We start from the raw sequence: 14,221 nt of genomic DNA, 5'->3' as shown, positions 1-14,221 counted from the left end.
TTTATCTCAACATGTAACAAGTTAGACTGGGATTATATTTAGTGTCTAAAGGATAGCAACTATTTGCTTTCTGGCCTAAACTCCCAGCATGGTGTCTGGCACCTGGTAGGAATTTTTTTAAATGTCTGATGAACTGAACTTAATATTGAATATTAAGTTAATATTAACTTAATATTTCTTAAGAATTAAGAGATACAGCAAGAAGAATTTTTAGGTACATCTCATGTCTTCGAGGGTTTAGCAGAATTTGAGATCCATCTTGAAATTACAATATTGGGGCTTCAAATGCAGCTAATCTCTGCTTAATTCAATATTTGGCTAAATAAAATAAGAAATATTTTAAATTGCTATACGAGAACTTCAGTTTTAAACAGGATAGCCATGAAGTCTGGAAACATGGATAAAGTTATTATATCATGTATTGTAATATAATACCAACAGATTATTTACTTTGCATTTACCTATCTTTCCAGACTAGGTAGCCAGATGTTATCATACCCCTACTTCAGCTAAGAACATCAATATCTTAAGAGCTATTTCAATCATGAAATCCAGATACTTGTCCTGCAAAAGGACTGATAAATTAAGATTCTTATGAAGAAATCTGAAAGGCAATGGAAAGCAAAGTAAGGCACAAGGTTACAGGAAAAAAAAAAAAAACTTTTTCTTTCTGCATGAGCATTTACAGCTACCAAGTTTTCCCTATGAAACAGAGGAACTGGAGATTTATTTGTCTAGAATCCATCAAAATAAAGAACTTTCTGCTAGTGTGGCAGAAGGATCCATTTCTAACTAGAAGCAAAGGTACTGGTGTAGGGAAAGGGACGATGATGATTTTCAATTTCACAGAAGAGACCCATTCCTTCTACATATTCTACTAACAGGTTAATCGGTTTGTTTGTTGTTTTTTTTTTAAGACTGAATAGAAAGTATAATCCAAGAATTTAATCCTTCGAAAAATCACAAGAAGAAGCCAGCTAACTGACTCTAGTCTAACCAGCCTAGTAAACACTATCCAAGGGCTAAAGTCCCAGGTAATGACCTTAGACATGATCCTGTGTCAGTTCAGTAAGGCCAGGTGCTGTCTCTTCCACCTTCAGAAGGAGAGTTAAACCCTATAATTGTGAACCAGGACGGAAAGATGTTGAGAACAGAAATAGAGTGCGCCAACAAACATACAGTACTTTTCATTCATCAGATGGAAAATTAAGTTTCTGTTGCAAAATAAAGTACTGTTTACTTATAGCATCTCTGAAGTACTGTTTATTCAGTAAGTATTACAATGAAAAATGAAATATGATCCTAGGATTAAAGGTGAAACTATCGTTTCACTGTTAATATTAAAATTTTTAAATGCTTAAAATATAACTATTCCCTCTTTTAAAGAGGTTGCAGAGGGTCTAGGACACCACAACACATTTATAAATGAAAAGAAACTCACTAGTTTAGATGTTTACAGTGGTCCTGAAGTTCAAGGTTACATGTATTTTGGGGGAAAATGATAAATAAATAAATCCCAAAAATCAAAAGTTCACAAAGTATGTCCTGAAAATTACACTTGTCACAACACATTTATATAGAAATATGTAACTTAATTCTTACACACATTTGTGAACTGAAATAGTCAAAGAAATCCTTTGATAAAAGTCTACTGTAGAATACAAAATACTTAAAATCACTGAATTTTGACATTAAAATTGTAAAAAACTAAAATAACTAAAACATTTAAAGTTTTCACAAGTGGAAAGTAAATACATAAATGATTGTTAATGTTTTTGACAGAACCAATACCCACAGAACACAAAGAATTCCTAAAAAAAAAAACACAACCCAAAATCCTTTAAAAGCAATACATCTAGTAGCACTGTCCTACTTAGCTGCCAATACACACTGCAATACAGTATACATGCAATTGTAAGACAATTTTAGGATTAAGTGAAAGTGTCAGCAATGGATTTCCTTGATTCCTGCATTTAAAATTGGGTCTCTAAGTAAAAACAGGGAAATTTTGATAAGGAAATTCTCTCTTATAATTATCAAACAGCTTAAAAAACCAAGCATTTAAAAACATATTTAAATGTTTACTTAACACTAGTAACAAAAACTCTCAGTGCAAGTTTAAAGATAGAATTGTTTGACTGGAAACATGCCATCAAATGCCTGTATCTTCTTCAGCTTTGCTATTAATATTCTGACACAGTGATCAATTAGTCAAGTCTCAACTTTCCTGAAAAGTGATTCTATCTTAAGTGAAAGTTGCTCAGTCGTGTCTGACTCTTTGTTACCCATGGACTACACAGTCCATGGAATTCTCCAGGCTAGGATACTGGAGTGGGTAGTCTTTCCCTTCTCCAGGGGATCTTCCCTACCCAGGAATCGAACCAGGGTCTCCTGCATTGCACACGGATTCTTTACCAACTGAGCTATGAGGGAAGCCAGATTCTATCTTAGCCAATCAGTAATTCAGTTTTCAGTGAGCCCAAGAGAATATACAACTATTCTGTCCACAGACAAAATGAAAGGACTTCGATAGCACAATTTTTACTTTTAAAACTTGAATATATTGCCATGTAAATATATCTCACCTTAATTTCAAGTCCATATTTTAGAAAACTGATGTAAAATGTACGATAGGTACCTCAAGAATAAAGCAGCTATTACTAACTTCAGCTATTAAAACAGGAAAAAAATTAAAAACTGAACATCAGCTCAGAGGAGGATGAAGAGGAAAGAAGAGGAGTTTTAAACTAGGACACTGCTTCTTGGACCAACTTTTTCAAACACATCATTTTATGGGCATGTGGTTTAATTTGTAAAACAAACACTTTGGAAGTTGCTGAAAACTACTTCTGGACAATCTACTATGAAACTAGCGGTGAATCAGTGACAAAGTAGGTTTATCATCTTTTAATAAGATTGTGTGCCCAGGCTCAAAATGCCAGGTTATATATGCAGCCTTCTCAGTAGACCATGCTGTCTCAGGGCACACATTCTCAAACTCTTGGGAACCTAAAGGGGCGATCAATGTATCACACATCACTGCATATCATCACTACCAGAGATGTAAACATTACACGCTGGCAAAACAATCAGCGAATGTGACACACAGACCTAGTAGAATTGAAATCTTATCAGTATGTGGCTTTAAAATGTTTTCTTTTCCTTAATTTCAATTTGCAGACTGATGTTATATGGCCTCTGTCCCATCACAGCCAGAAGAAGAACTAACATCAGCTACCAGCCGACCACAGTCTCTTTCAGCTTCGTCTCTAAGGGAATTCAAATGAAGTGCTTTCCCTACATAGAACAGAGTTGTGTAAATGTCAAAACCGTAGCCGTCACGCAGTTGTATTACATGGCGTCAAAATAAAACCAGATCGCAGGAAATCACGGAAACAACTGCAACTCGACTTCTCTATTCGCTGACTTTAAAAAAAATCTGTTCACAAGCAGTAACTGAAAATGTCCCACAAGATGAGCACAAACTTTCTCCCGACGAAAGGCAGCTGTGAGCAGGACGTGTCCATGAGTTCAGATGTGAACACGTCCTGGGCCCCACACCCCAGCTGTGAACTCGAATGGGACCTGAAGGGACCACGTCGACGCGCCGTGGAAAGGACGCGAGCGAGCCGGTGGCGAAGGCGGCTCCCGCGGGATGCGACCCGGGGAGAGACCAGGCCACACACACACACAAACACACACGCACGCACACACGGACCCGGCTGAGAAAGGTACTGGGAGGTCCAGCCGCCGCCCCGAGCGCCTCACCCAAAGGAACCAGGGAAGCAGGACTCCAGCCGGGATACGGCAAGGGGTCCGGAGCAGTCGGGCCGCCCGGGACGACGGTGTCTGAGCCCATCTTCCCCAGGCCGGAGGTCTGAGCCGATCCCGGGTCCGCCCACACCGCCGGCATCCCTCCCCGGGACCCCTCCCACGTCGTGGGTCTCCGTTCCACCCAGAAAGGGGGCTGCTTTCGGGGTTTGGAGTAGCAGCACCGAGCCTACCCGCCAACCCAGCAGGACCGAGGACGCGCGAGGCGGAAGACACTGACCGCTCGGGCCGCAGCGGGTTCTCCCGCGGCTGCCCCCTCCAAGGGGGCTCCAATCCCGCCCCACGCAGGTGGCCACGACAGGACGCGTTCTCCAGCTCTAGCCCCTTGAGGTGCCGGGCAGCTCCGAGCGTGGCAGGACCCACTTTCACCCTTCCGGACAACGGCCAACAGTTGTGACCTGACCTCCCCAGCGAGGTGGCTCCCGACTACGGCGGCGAAGACGGTGACGGGAGCGTACAGTTGAGGTTTGAAAACTGCAGCCGCGTCGCGGGGCAGGGCTGCAGGCTAGAACCCACCCCATCGGTCCCGAGAACCAATCCGAGCGCGCGCGGAGGGCTGGGCTGTCACGTGACGGGAGGGGCGGGGCGCCGGCCTGCAGCGCGTGCTGCCGGGCAGGGCTCCGCGGCGAGGGGCGCGGCCGGCGCCGGTCCGAGGCTAGGCGGAGCCGCACGGCAGGTGGGGCGCTCCAGCAATTACGGCGAGGCAGGAGTGAGGTGGGCGGCAGTCTGACCGCGCAACCGGCTGCAACTCCAGCCGAGTGCACCCCGGCCTTCAGAGCGGTCAATCCACGAGGACTGAGTATCTGCAGACTAGGGACCGGGAAGAAGCAAAATTAGTCGCTGCTTCGGACTCTTTCCCAAACTTCTGCGCCTGTTTTGAGACTGTTGCCAGTCATCTCCCTTATCACCTGAACACACTCGGCCAGTGGAGACTCCGTCTGCTAGAACTTGGCAAGCATCAACATCGCTTGGGGATTTATGGAACTTGGGCTCCACCTCTCAAGTCTGCTCCAGCGAATTGAGGTCTTCTGAGGCTGGATGGCATCACCGACTCCATGGACATGAGTTTGAGTAAGCTCCGGGAGTTGGTGATAGACAGGGAGGCCTGGCGTGCTGCGATTCATGGGGTCGCAAAGAGTCGGACACGACTGAGCGACTGAACTGACTGTTTGGAAAAATAGGGCTTGGTGAAGAGTCTGCCTGTCAATGCAGAAGAAACAGGTTCGATCCCTGGTCTGGAAAGATCCCCTGGAAAAACAAATGGCAATCCAATCCAGAAATCCCATGTATAGAGGAGCCCCAAGGGCTACAGTCCATTAGCTTGTAAAGAGTCCACAACTTGGTGACTGAACACCACCGCCATTGGGCACATATACTGGGAGGGGAATCGTTTTTTAACAGACTTCTCCAAGCAAATTTCCATCAAGCCATCCATTTCCTCTTCCATATTGTATTTTTCCCAAGATAAGTCCATAAAATGATTCACAAAAATCTTCTTGTTGTTACTTAACTGACTCATCCCAGTTTAACGTGTCTGTTCCCTTAACCTTGTCACTTGGGAGAATATGGCCTTCATCTACTACTTTCTTGTTGCTAACAATTGAACTGACAAGAGAAGCCTAAAGTTAAGATGGAGAAAAAATAGAGCTGCATGCTGAAATGGATTTTTCAGCTATCGTTATCTAAGAATACACAAGCAGCAAGACTGTTTCCATCTTTTCTTTCAGGAACACGCGGTGGTTCCTAGAAGGCTTAGCACTGGGCCAGTAACCTGCAGAAGTCTCACGCCTGCAGTATGGTGGTGATTTCTGTTGTATCTGTGTGTGCGTGTGTGTGTGTAATTCTGGACCTCCTCAGTGTCAACGTTTGATCAATAACGAGCTCGCCTCACAGTCTGTCTTCCCTTCTGTCACGAATCCCATCTAACCACATGCCTTTACACTGCAGACCTTTCCCTCTCGCATCACTGCTTTAAACCAAACTTCCTTGTGGTCACAAGCCCTCTGCTCTAACCAGTCCCTGCTAGGCTGGTAAGTCTTTTCATGTCTCGTTTTTTTCTACCTCTGCTTCAGTTCATTTCAGTTGCTCAGTCGTGTCCGACTCTGCGACCCCATGAATCGCAGCACGCCAGGCCTCCCTGTCCATCACAAACTCTCGTAGTTTACTCAAACTCATGTCCATCGAGTCGGTGATGCCATCCAGCCATCTCATCCTCTGTTGTCCCCTTCTCCTCCTGCCCCCAATCCCTCCCAGCATCAGGGTCTTTTCTAATGAGCCACCTCTTCGCATGAGGTGGCCAAAGTATTGGAGTTTCAGCTTCAGCATCAGTCCTTCCAATGAACACCCAGGACTTATCTCCTTCAGGATGGACTGGTTGGATCTCCTTGCAGTCCAAGGGACTCTCAAGAGTCTTCTCCAACACCACAGTTCAAAAGCATCAATTTTTCGGCACTCAGCTTTCTTCACAGTCCAACTCTCACATCCATACATGACCACTGGAAAACCATAGCCTTGACCAGACGGACCTTTGTTGGCAAAGTAAGGTCTCTGCTTTTTAATATGCTGTTTAGGTTGGTCATAACTTTCCTTCCAAGGAGTAAGCGTCTTTTAATTTCTTGACAGCAGTCAACCATCTGCAGTGATTTTGGAGCCCAAAAAAATAAAGTCTGACACTGTTTGCATTGTCTCCCCATCTATTTCCCATGAGGTGATGGGACCAGATGCCATGATCTTAGTTTTCTGAATGTTGAGCTTTAAGCCAACTTTTTCACTCTCCTCTTTCACTTTCATCAAGAGGCTCTTTAGTTCCTCTTCAGTTCTGCCATAAGGGTGGTGTCATCTTCATATCTGAGGTTATTGATATTTCTCCCGGCAATCTTAATTCCAGCTTGTGCTTCTTCCAGCCCAGCATTTCTCATGATGTACTCTGCATATAAGTTAAATAAGCAGGGTGACAATATACAGCCTTGACGTACTCCTTTTCCTATTTGGAACCAGTCTGTTGGTCCATGTCCAGTTCTAACTGTTGCTTCCTGATCTGCATGCAGGTTTCTCAAGAGGCAGGCTTTTCACCATCCTCCTCATGAGCACCTATTCATAAATCTCCAACTTGACGAAGTCACACCCTCCAGAAGTCACAAATCTTTACTGATTTCTGCTTTCTGCTCCCAGCCTGGTCACCTCTTTGCCGTCTGTTCCTAGGTGCAGGACTTACACTTGTCGCTTGTGTTTCTCTTGCCCCTAAATAGATTGTAACCCTCGCGCCTGAGGTCAGATTTGCCAGCTAGCACTGTGTGTTTAGTCGTTCAGTTGAGTCTGACACTTTGCAACCCCGTGGACTGTAGCCCGCCAGGCTCCTCTGTCCATGGGGTTCTCCAAGCAAGAATACTGAAGAGGGTTGTCATTTCCTTCTCCAGGGGATCTTCCCAACTCAGGGATTGAACCCATGTCTACTGTGTCTCCTGCATTGCAGTCAGATTCTTTACCTGCTGAGTCATCTTATAGCAAGAGCATTCAGCTATGCTTACTGGGTCTCGGGCTCTGTGGTACAAGCAACAAGAAATTCCTGGTATTGAGGAACAGACTGTACCATCTGTGATTTTGCAGTAAAACTCAGGAGTCAAAACACCCTTTCATCCTACCTTATTTACTAAAGTCATTCACAGTCATGTCAAAGGTGCATGTCCTTGCCTTCATCCCTCGAGTGGGAAATCCCCATGTGAACTCCTGGTCATTCTGTGGTCACTGCCGCTGACCGCACAGTTCAATAAACTGATCCTTGAACACCACACACTGACAAGAGATGGTGATGGTTATGAGCTGAATGTGTTTCCACCAAATTGATGCTTTGAGGTCCTAACCCCCAGTACCTCAGAATGTGACACTGTGTGGAGATAGGGCCTTTATAGTCCATGGGGTGACAGAGTCGAACGCAGCTAAGTGACTGAGCACGCAGGCAAGAGGATAGAGGTGGGCCATGATCCAAGATGAAAAGATTACAACTCAGCAAAAATGAAAAGGCCACCTACTGAATGGGAAAAATGTTTTCAAATCATATATCTGATAAGGAGTTAACATCCAAAATACATAAAGAACTCATAGAGCTCAATAGCAAAAAAATAAAAACCCAATCCGATTTAAAAATGGGCAATCTGAATATACACTTTTCCAAAGAAGACATGCAGATGGCCAACATGTGCTTGAGAAAAATACTCAACATCACTAAGCATCAGGGAAATACAAATAAAAACTATAATGCAATATCACCTCACACTTCTCAGAATACTTACTATCCAAAAAAAAAAAAAAAAATGTTGGTAAGAATGGGGAGAAAAAGGAACACTTGTACCCTGTAGGTGGGAATGTAAATTGGTGATGGAACTATGGGGGTTCCCCTGAAAATTAAAAATGGAACTGCCTTATAATCCAGAAAAGTCACTTTCTGGTATTTATCTGAAGAAAATGAACACATTAAGTGGAAAAGAATATGCACTCCATGCTCATTGCAGTATTGTTTACAATAGTCAAAATAGGGAAACAAACTAAATGTCCATCAATAGATGACTGGATAAAGAAAATAAATATATATACATATATTTGTGTATATACACACACACAATGGAATACGATTCAGCCATAAAAATGAGGAAATCTTGCCATTTATCCAATATAAATGGACATTGAGGACATTATTCTAAAAGAAATAAGTCAGACAGACAAAGACAAATACTGTATTATCTCACTTACACATGGAATTAAATACAAAACAACACACACACATACTCACACACAAAGTTTGTAGATACAGAAAACAGACGGATCATTTGCCAGAGGCAGGGACTGGAGAACAGGAGAAAAAGGTGAAGGGGTCAAAAGGTACAGGCTGAGAGTCATAAAATAAATAAGTCACGGGGATGTGATATACACCATGGTGACTATAGCCACCATATTATACTATACTGCATATTTAAGAGTTGCCAATAGAGTATATCTTAAAAGTTCCCATAACTAGAAAAAGACTTTTTTTTTTTTTGTAACTATGTACGGTGACAGATGTTAACTACATTTATTGTGGTGATCATTTGGCAATATATACAAATATCAAATCTTATGTTGTACAGCTGAAACTAATATTATAAGTCAATTATACCTCAATTTACAAAAAAAAACTTTTGAAAAATGGATTATGACACAGACTACACAGACTAAAGGACGGCCGCTGGGGACACAGGGAGAAGGTGGTCATCTGTGAGGCAAGGAAGAGGCCTCAGAAGAGACAGAAACCACTGGCTTCTGGCCTCGGGAACTGTGAGAAAATTATGTCGGCCGTTTAAGCCAACCAGCCTGTGGTATTTGTTATGGCAGCCCTAGGAAGCTAACACAGCGGTGCTCCTCAGTCACGCCACGGGAACCCCAAGAAGGGACCAGGGATGGAGTCTTTTCGGATCATGCCAGCACACTCACCACATTCTCTCCGGGGAAAGTGACCCTCCCCAGTCACACAGGTCAGTCACCACATGCTGACCACATGTCAGTATGATGTGCTCCGCATGTAAGTGAAATGAGCAGGTTGACAACATACAGCCCTTCCCAATTTTGAACGAGTCCACTGTTCCATGTTTGGTTCTAACTGTTACGTCTTGACCTGCATACAGGTTTCTCAGGAGATAGGTAAAGTGGTCTGGTATTCCCATCTCTTTAAGAATTTTCTACAGTTTGTTGTGATCCACACAGTCAAAGGCATTAGCATAATCAATGAAGCAGAAGTAGATGTTTATCTGGAATTCCCTTGCCTTCTCTATGATCCAACAAATGTTGGCTATTTGATCTCTAGTTCCTCTGCCTTTTCTAAACCCAGATTATGCACTTGGAAGTTCTCGGTTCACATACTACTGAAGCCTAGCTTGAAGGATTTTGAGCATAACCTTACCAGCATGTGAAATGAGTGCAATTGTATGGTACTTTGACCATTCTTTGGCATTGCCCTTCTTTGGGAATGGAATGAAAACACTTTTTCCAGTCCTGTGGCCACTGCTGTTTTCAGAATTTGCTGCTATATTTTGTGCAACTCTTTAACAGCATCATCTTTTAGGATTTGAAATAGCTCGGCTGGAATTCCATTACCTCTACTATCTTGGTTCCCAGTAATGTTTCCTACTCGACTTCACCCTCCAGGATATCTGGCTCTTGGTGAGTGACCACACCATCGTGGTTATCAGGGTCATGAAGACCTCTTCTGTGCAGTTCTTCTGTTCATTCTTCTCACCTCTTCTTACTTTCTTCTGCTTCTGTCAGGTCCTTACTGTTTCTGTGATTTTTCATGCCTATCCTTGCATGAAATATTCCCTTGATATCTCCAATTTTCTTGAAGAGATCTCTAGTCTTTCCCATTCTATTATTTCTCTCTATGTCTTTGCACTGTTCATTTAAGAAGGCCTTCTTATCTCTCCCAATATTCTCTAGAATTCTGCTTTCAGTTGGGTATATCTTCCTTTCTCCCTTGACTTTCACTTCTCACCTTTCCTCAGCTATTTATAAAGCCTCCTCAGACAACCACTTTGCCTTCTTGCATTTCTTTTTCTTAGGGATCGTTTTGGTCACTGCCTCCTGTACAATTTACAAACCTCCATCCATAGTTCTTCAGAAACTCTGCCTACCAGAACTAATCCCTTGAATCTATTCATCTTCTCAATTATATAATCACAAGGGACTTGATTTAGGTGATACCTGAATGACCTAGTGGTTTTCCATACTTTCTTCAATTTGAGCCTGGATTTTGCAATAAGGAGCTGATGATCTGAGCCAGAGTGAGCTCCAGGTCTTGTTTTTGCTGACTGTATAGAGCTTCTCCATCTTTGGCTGCAAAGAATATAATTAATCTGATTTTGGTATTGATCACCTGGTGATGTCCATGTGCAGAGTTGTCTCTTGTGTTATTAGAAGAGAGTGTTTGCTATGACCAGTATGTTCTTGTGACAAAATTCTGTTAGCCTTTTCCCTTCTTCGTTTTGTATTCCAAGGCCAAACTTGCCGGTTATTCTGGATATCTCTTGACTTCCTACTTCTGCATTCCAGCCCTCTATGATGAAAAGGACATCTTTTTTTTTTTTTTTTTTTTTTTGGTGTTAGTTCTAGAAGTTGTTGTAGCTCTTCATAGAACTGTTCAGCTTCTTTAGAATTACTGGTTGGGGCATGGACTTGGATTTCTGTGATACTGAATGATTTCCCTTGGAAACAAACTGAGATCATTGCGTCATTTTTGAGATTGTATCCAAGTACTGCAGTTTGAATTCTTCTGTTGACCATGAGGGCTACTGCATTTCTTCTAAGAGAATCTTGCCCAGCATCAGGCTTTACTTTTACCACCAGACACATCCACAAATGAGCATCATTTCCGCTTTGGTCCAGTCACTTCTTTCTTTCTGGAGCTATTATTAGTAATTGCCCTCCACTCTTCCCAGTAGCATATTGGACACCTTCAGACCTGGGGAGCTCATCTTCTGGTATCATATCTCTTCGCCGTCATACTGTTTATGGGATTCTTGTGTTAAGAACACTGAAGTGGTTTGCCATTTTCTCCTCCAGTGGGCTACATTTTGTCAGAACCCCTCACTATGACCTGTCTGTCTTGGGTGACCTTGCAAGCTATAGCTCATAGCTGCACTGAGTCATGCAAGCCCCTTCACCATAACAAGCCTGTGATTCATGAAAGGGCATAATCACATTAAAGGTAAAAATAGAGGAAATTAATTTTAGTAATACATTTCTTTTCAGTTCAGTTGCTCAGTCGTGTCCGACTCTGCGGCCCCATGAACTGCAGCACGCCAGGCCTCCCTGTCCATCACCAGTTCCCGGAGTCCACCCAAACCCATGTCCGTTGAGTCGGTGATGCCATCCAACCATCTCATCCTCTGTCGTCCCCTTGTCCTCCTGCCCTCAATCTTTCTGAGCATCAGGGTCTTTTCAAATGAGTCAGCTCTTCGCATCAGGTGGCCAAAGTATTGGAGTTACCTAATCGCATATATCTAAAATATTGTCTGTCGTTTCAACATGAGAAATGATTAATGAGATATTTTGGTTTGGCTTTCTGGTGGATCAGACTGTAAAGTATCTGCCTGCAACACGGGAGATCCAAGTTCAATCCCTGGGTTGGGAAGATCTCCTGGAGATATTTTACATCCTTTTTTTATATTGTGTTAAATCTGGTGCATTTTACATGTACAACACATCTCAATTTAGATGCTAAATTTTCATCAGAAACACTTGATCTGTATTTACATTGTACAAAATTTGAAAGAAAGTGAAAGTTGCTCAGTCATGTCCAACTGTTTGTAACCCCGTGGACTGTAGCCTGCCTTGCTCCTCTGTCCATGGAATTCTCCAGGCAAGAATAAGGGAGTGGGTAGCTGTTCCCTTCTCCTGGGGATCTACCCAACCCAGGAATCGAACCCAGGTCTCCCACATTGCAGGAAGATTCTTAACCAACTGAGCCACCAGGGAAGCCCAAGAATACTGGAGTGGGTAGCCTATCCCTTCTCCAGGGGGTCTTCCTGACCCAGGAATCAAACTGGGGTTTCCTGCATTGCAGACCGATTCTTTACCAAGTGAGCTCAGGGAACCACTGAAAAAAGACTCATATCCTTACCTTACCTTGTTTCAAATGTAAACGTTTTTAGTAACTGAATACAGCACCACTTTCTGATTTCAAATTTAATTAAAGTGACATAGAATTATAGATCCATCACATTACATTTCAAGTGTTCCATAGCCACATGTGGCTGGCACCTCCAGTACTGGGCAGCACAAGTCCAAAGGGCTAGACACATGTTTGCTAATTGCCTCTGGACCTTAAATTGTTTAATGCACTAGACACAGTATAGGTTCTTGGTTCATCATGGCATCAGAGCAGTTAGGAACTTCAAAAACCCTGAAGGTTCAGCAGTCCTATTTCCTTATATCTGAGGAAAGAGTACCTAGGATGGGAGAAGTTAAGTAACTTGCAGAAGATCATACAGTTAGACTATCAGCATTCATCTGGTCAAGAATTTAGGTCTCCTTATTTTTAATCCTGAGGTCTTTCTACCTCATTACGTCAAACATACTTCAGGAAGAAAGAGGATTTTTAAATTTACTTGACTAATCACTTGAATAATATAGGCAAAGAAAAACATACTTATAACCTAGGTGCATTTGCATAACCTGATAAAGACAGCGCATGCTAGAGTGTTGCAGGCCTTCGTCCCCTGTGGTCTGGGGGCCAGGTGGTCTAATCTGTCAGTCCAGCTCACCTCTGCTCATCACTGCTTACTCTGCTTGCAGCCGCCTCGCTGCACATCTCCTCCTCCCGGCCCTGGAGCTTCCGGCCACATTTTTCTGTCTGCAGCTGTCCTCCCCATCTGTCTGCCACAGTTTGTTTAAGGCTGTGCTTCAGCGAGCCCTTTATATTTGCAAATCAAAGTATTCAGTAGAAACTGCAGCAAAATTGGAAAAGAGCTTCTATCCAGCCACAAACGCACCAAACTCTGAGGTCCTGCTTCCTGAGGGTGGGTGTGTGATTGTGTGTGTGTGTGGGGGGGGGGTGGTGGTGACAGGTGAGAAGACGGATGTGTGGTTAAGTGTGTGACATCAGACAGACCTGCATTCAAGTCCCAGCTCCACCATTCCTAGGTGTGTGGCCTTGGGCAATCCTGTCTCCTGCTCCGTAGATGAGGACAGTAGGAATGGCTGCCTCCAGCAGATTTCAGCGTGAAAGTGCACAAAGGGAGTCCAGTGCCTGACGAGAGGAAGCCCCCACTTCACACAGGCTGATGTTACTTTCCAGTGGTCTTCGGGCTCCCTGAGGGTGAGGACTACGTGTACCAGACTCAATACTGCATCTTGTGACTAGCAAAATCCCTGAGACATAGTAGGTCCTAAACGAATATTTGTCAAATGATGTTACTTACTTATCAAATGAGATACTTATGATTTCCCTCAAATCTTCTAACTGATGCTAAGAGAGAAATGGAGGGGGTGGTGACATGGTGATGAGGAAAGGGGAGAGGGAGGTAGCTGCTTCCCTCTTCAGAATCTATCTGGCGGTGACAGCAGGCTCAAAATGAAACTGTAAGTTCAATAAATGGTGACGTCCAGAGGGTTATGCAAGATGAAAGAATTAGAGTCATAGTGTTCAAAGGGGAAGAGATATGGAGTAGGGCAAGTAAATACAGAGTGTGACATTGTCATGGATTTGATTTGAGTAGATAAACGTCTACAGGTTCTGTCCAACAAAGCACCTCCTTTTGTACTTCTAAGACACTTCTTTTACCAACTGCATATTCCATGAATCTTGACCTGGTGTCACATTCCCCAGAACACATGACAGGGAAGAAATAGTAAAGCTTCCAGGAAT

General features: G+C 43.3%; 1 protein-coding gene across 2 annotated transcripts in view; it reads right to left on the bottom strand.

Moving 5' to 3' along the window:
• Positions 1-13,138, bottom strand: part of STK17B (serine/threonine kinase 17b) — a 38,426-nt gene extending 25,288 nt beyond the window's left edge. Inside the window, exon 1 of one of the 2 annotated variants that reach the window (XM_061149103.1) lies at positions 13,119-13,138. The gene's annotated coding sequence lies outside the window, so the exon portion shown is untranslated. Of the gene's footprint in view, positions 1-4,051; positions 4,190-13,118 lie in introns of those variants that run through there. The other variant, XM_061149101.1, reaches the window with a different exon arrangement.
• Between the last annotated feature and the right edge of the window lie 1,083 nt (positions 13,139-14,221).

The sequence above is a fragment of the Dama dama genome, chromosome 8 (genome assembly GCF_033118175.1).
Source record: "Dama dama isolate Ldn47 chromosome 8, ASM3311817v1, whole genome shotgun sequence".
Taxonomy (NCBI): Eukaryota; Metazoa; Chordata; class Mammalia; order Artiodactyla; family Cervidae; genus Dama; species Dama dama.
Note: the sequence above shows the minus strand (reverse complement) of the source record. Positions and strands in the feature narration are given on the sequence as shown.